Consider the following 5,463-nt stretch of genomic DNA (forward strand, 5'->3'; position numbering starts at 1 on the left):
AGACTGCAATCCTCTAAAACACTCAGCTGCTCAGCAGATCCCCCCAGCACACTTGCACGGGCTGTTTGTCTCAACAGGATATTAAAAAGAAGAGGTTATAAAAGCAAGGCGTGATACAAGACGAGGCTTAGCTCACAGCACCAACATTTATATCCTCTCTGCAGCTCATGTTCAGCAAGCAGGAAGCATCTGCAGCCCTCACTGCCCCCTCCTAATGCCCTCCTGGGCTGCCACACTCTCCCTGGGGGCTCTGGTGCTGTGATGACAGTCGAGTACACTGGTTTCCCTGCGTTGCTTTCTCATGGGGGACCAGGAAGATTTTCCAGCTCTGGCTGGGGCAGTCAACCCTGCCTGCATTATATTGCCTGCCTCTGGTCCTTCCTGCTGCATGGACTGTAGTCCTGTGCTGTGAGTGGCTTCTCCTCAGCACAGACACCTTGCTTAAGCATTGCTGCTTATCTTCAACCCCATCTGCTTTTGCTCTTGGCTGGATGTCCTGGTGGCACCCTGGACCTGGCTCACCATGCCAGGGGCTGTCAGTGATCTCCAGGTCCGACCCTGCCATGGCAAATCCCCATCACTGGCCAAGTTGTGTTTACTCAGTTTCCCAAAACTCCTGAATAAAATTCCCTTTTGCTATTTGATTCCCACCAGCTCCACATCTGGTTAATCATTCAGGGCAAATGGTGTTTCCCACAACATTGTCAGGGAAAGAGAAGAGAAGAGAAGAGAAGAGAAGAGAGAAGAGAAGAGAAGAGAAGAGAAGAGAAGAGAAGAGAAGAGAAGAGAAGAGAAGAGAAGAGAAGAGAAGAGAAGAGAAGAGAAGAGAAGAGAAGAGAAGAGAAGAGAAGAGAAGAGAAGAGAAGAGAGAGAAGAGAAGAGAAGAGAAGAGAAGAGAAGAGAAGAGAAGAGAAGGACCCGGTATCACATCCTGCTGGGCCACGGGTACTGGTGATGCCCCAGTCAGGAGGGGGGTGCAGATGGTGAAGCAGTGAGCAGTCACACAGGGCTACCCACTGTGACATCAAATGACATCTCTCAGTTTGAATATCAAAATAGCTGGCCACATTTTCTCAATGTGTGCAGAGTCAAGTTAAGAGAGCTTCCTGTCTAGCTCCAGATCCCAGTGATCAGGAACACATGCAAGAGAGATTTATCTCTGTCATGGCTGCTTGCATTCATAATAGTTTATTCCTTTTTGCCCCTAGCCCCCCCCCCAGTCATTTTTCTCCTTCTTCCTCCCCTTCTGGTTTTACAGTCACTGGATAGACAGGCTAACAGGCTATTTTTAGGTTTCTAAATTACTTTTCAGATCTATTCTAAATTTATCTCCCAATAATCTGAAATCTTGACATTGCAGGAGTGAGAACCAAGTCTGAAAAAGGGGAAAAAAGTTTAAGGTCTGTCTTACTGGGACCCCTTTGCTGTGGCAGTTTCTTGGTGTTCTTCCCCTCATCCCTCACCTCTCCCACAGTGTGTAACCCTGAGCATCCTGACCAGCCCCTGCCAGGGGCAAAGAGTGGTTTTCCCCACTCAAGCAGCGTCCAGGACCAGGGATGCCTGGGGAGTGGGGAAACAGAGGAGCCCATGGACAGAGGGGAATGGAGGCAGCACCCCAGGGTCATGCTTTACCTGGGTGCAAAGCAGGGAGCCAGGTGCTCAGCTGGGTTTGCAGGCTGCAGTGCACTGAACTCCAATGGCTTTTGTACCTGCAGAGCTTCCTGTGGGGGCGGGTGGCGGGTAGGGAAGTAATGTTTTCGAAAATTAACCAGGAAAACAGGTATTCTTGAGGAAGGTGACGCTGCAAGCCCAAGGCAAATCTAGGAAGAGGAGGCAGGAGTCCTGCTGCGCGATTGCTGCGGGTTGCTCTTATGCAGAGCTACAAAATAGGAAAAGTTTAAAATATTCCTTCGGGGCTGGGCACCCTTTGAGCAGCTGCCAGCTCCTCCCTGCAGTGCCTGAAGGATAAAGCTTTTGTCCTCGCTTCTAAATGTTCCACACTCTGCAAACAACAGACCCCCCAAACCCTCAATAATTGCCCTTCTCACAAACCACGTGCAAATGATTTTATCTCATGGCCTCAGATGGATGAAACCTCTGGCTGTCGGTGCAAGGCTGCGTTCCCGACACCCCGAGCCAAGAAGCTGTGAGGGCTAAATGCTCTTAAAAATAAACTATTTCCTCCTCCGTCGCTCCTGACAGCCAGTTCCTAGGCAAACCAGGAGGATGATGCGCTGGGCTGGGGGGAAGGGGAGGGAAGGAGAAAAGGAGGGAAGGAGTTAACCTTCTTCCCATGGTAAAGCACCGAGGCTGCTTGCCAGTTTTCGGAAAAGCTGCAAGTCATTCTGCCAGGACGAGGAGGAGGTTTTGAAGTCTCGGGGATGTTCTCAGGAAAGTGCCGCAGTACGAGCCCAGCTGAGTTGGCATGACAGGCAAGGAGGGGACCTACCCGAGACGGGAAGTGCGGAAAGAAACCCCAAGCAGGAGCATCCTGGCAGGACTGCAAAAATGCTGTTCTCTTCAGGTTTCCTTCCTAACCTTCCCCTGTCCTTTGGCCCCCATTCTTCACATGTCCCAGCCCCAGTGTTCCAGACACCTCCATGCAGAGAAGTAATTCGGGGAGTGAGATGGTGCTGCAAGCCCAAGGTAGGAGTGGGAGCAACCACAGCGACCCTGGTTCCCAGGATCGTTGGAAAATGATGGATATCCTCTGACTGGAGGAGAAGTTCTGCCAGGGGTTCACCGAGCAATGCCTTCCTGTCCTGAAGGGAATAGCTGTGCTTGGCCTCCTCCTCTTTCCCCCAGCCCTAAAGATCCCCCAGGCATTCCCACATTAGTTTCTGAGAGAAATGTGCTGGAATTGATGGAACATAAGGGGACATCTTGCTATCAATACCCATTTCCTGGGAGGAAAAATGTTTTCTGGAAAAAAAAAAAAATAACAGTCCATGGTCTATTATATTTGAAGAGAAAATAAGTAACCAAGTAACCAAGGTAAAATATCATCAGCAAAATACAGGGGGTCCCCTCAGGCACATCTTGGTGGTGTTTCAGCACAGTGGCTGCACTGAGCATGTGGTGAATGCCCAGAAAGGTGAAGATAGATTAGGCAGAAGAAAATAAAACCCTACTGAGTGGTGCCACTTTGGAGCCCAAATTAGCAGGTTTGGGAAGCAGAGGCGGCAGGATGGAGCAGGAATACAAGGCCACCGAACTGCAGAATTCTTCTTTTGGGGAAAAAAAATCCTCCTCACAGATGGATCCCACCTTGATTTTTTTGCTTGGCAGCATAAAACCCATTCGATTAAAGGCATGTAAAACCACCAGCATGATTTCCTGGATTATATTTTTATGTTTAGATCATATTACATCCAGCATGACCCAGTCTTTTGAGGGAAGCTTTGGTCAATTAAGATTAGCTGTCATTCCTCATTTATTACCATCATTTATGAATTCTTCTCATTGCCAACAGGCAGAAGGAGAAGATGGTGCACAAAATAAATAAATAATTGAGGGAGAAGCTCATCAGGGCTCTGATTTCTATCCCCCTGTCATCTCTGGCACAGCTCTGTTCTGTGAGTCAGCTCCGGCGGGCTCTGGAAAGCCATCGCCGTTTCAGCGCTGCTATTAACCCACACATAGATTCTCCTGATGGCACTTGGGGTGAGTCAGGGGGGCATGAGCAAGGGCTGCCTGCCAGCTGGGGTGCCACTGCCCCTAACCCATAGAGGTCCCAAAGGCACTGAGCTCTGCTGTACTGGGCATTGCTGGAGGGAGTGGGTTGGTCTCGAGGGACCACCAGGCTGACCTGGAACGGGGGTTTCTGGCTATGGCTGCTCAGGGTGGGACTGAAGCATATGCCTCATGCTCCAGGTGGCTGAGAAGGTGGTTGGGATATTGGCACAGCACTCTCATTGCACAGCTCCAGCCTGGCACAGGGAGAGTAGAGCCCTAAGACACCCAGCATGTAGGGATGGGTGGCAGTTCTCAGCCTCAGACTGCATAGGGGCTGCACCAAAAAAGGGCCAAATTGAGAGAAAACATGGGAAATATTTCAGATATATATACCTAAATGGACAGTCCTCAAGGCCCCATGCTCGTGGGAGTGAGTCAAAACCTTCTTTGTCTATTTACACCTTTAGTCCCTGCCTTGCTTGTGCAATTGCATAATAACAGTATGACCTTGAGAGAAAAACGAGCAACTCCAGGATGCTGGTTCAGATGATGAGAGCTTGTGTAACACTGTATTTCTGGCAGGTTGTCACTCCAAAAATGTATGTCCCTAATCAAAGGTAGATTTAAAAAAAAAAAAAAAACAACTTTCCCCCCTCTGCTACCAACCCCCCCCCCCCCAACACTATTTCCAAGGCACAAGTTGTTAGCAGCACATTGTTGGCCGAGGGGTTAAATCCTCATGTCTTTTACATTGCCTGATGTGCACCTATCATTTCTGCATAGATCTAGAGTGAAGATGGAATTGCTCATTACTCATCAGTGACAAACAAAAAGTACCATGAATCAAACTAATGGTCATGGGGTGAAAAAGGAAGATGATTGGGTTCCCATTGTTCAATGTCTTTCTTATCTTTCAGGAGCACCAAGGAGAAAACAAGACCCCAGCTTGTGCAGAGCACCTTCCCCCCAGCAAGAGGAAGTGACCCACACACTAAAGCACAAGTCCTCTGCACAGTTAATAATTAGAGAATCTGCTGAAAGCAAAAGAAAACAAACATTGATTAATATGGTACCTAGAGGGAAGATTAGGGACAGGTTATGGTTCTCAGACAATGGGTCTTGCAAAGCTCACAGAGGCAGTGCTGGTCAGGGTGAAGATGTAAAGATTCATTATCAGCCCACCTTATCTGGTTACCCCCTACATGGGCTGGGCAAGGCTCCTCACTGCCTGTTTGCTGCAGCCCACCTGAGTACAGCCTCCTCAAAGAACAAGTGAAGTATGGGCAAAAAGGCAAAAGGGGCCCAGCCTGGAGGCCACAGACCGAAGATCACTTGATACCCTGTACCTGGGCTGGGGCAAACCCTGCTGCCAGTACAGGCTTGGGCATGAACAAAGATGATGCTGAAGAGAACTTGATGGTGCTCGTGGATGAAAGGCTGGACATGACCCGACAACATGTGCTCTAAAGCCCAGGAAACAAACTGCATCATGGGCTGCATCAAAAGCAGCATGATCAGCAGGCTGAGGAGGTTATTCTGTCCCTTTACTCCACTCTGGTGAGACCCCACCTGGAGTGCTGCATCCAATTCTGGGGTCCTCAGCTCAGGAAGGACATGAACCTTCTGGAGTAAGTCCAGAGGAGGCCATGAAGGTGATGGTGTGGAGCACCTCTCCTGTGGAGAGAGCTGGGATTGTTCAGCCTGAAGAAGAGAAGGCTCTGGAGAGGCCTTCCAGCCTTCCAGTACATGAAAGGAGCTTACAAGAGAGCTGGATAGGGACTTTTTACA

Source organism: Chamaea fasciata, unplaced genomic scaffold (assembly GCF_029207755.1).
Source record: "Chamaea fasciata isolate MVZ Bird 193981 ecotype frontalis unplaced genomic scaffold, bChaFas1.0.hap1 SCAF_1, whole genome shotgun sequence".
Taxonomy (NCBI): domain Eukaryota; kingdom Metazoa; phylum Chordata; class Aves; order Passeriformes; family Sylviidae; genus Chamaea; species Chamaea fasciata.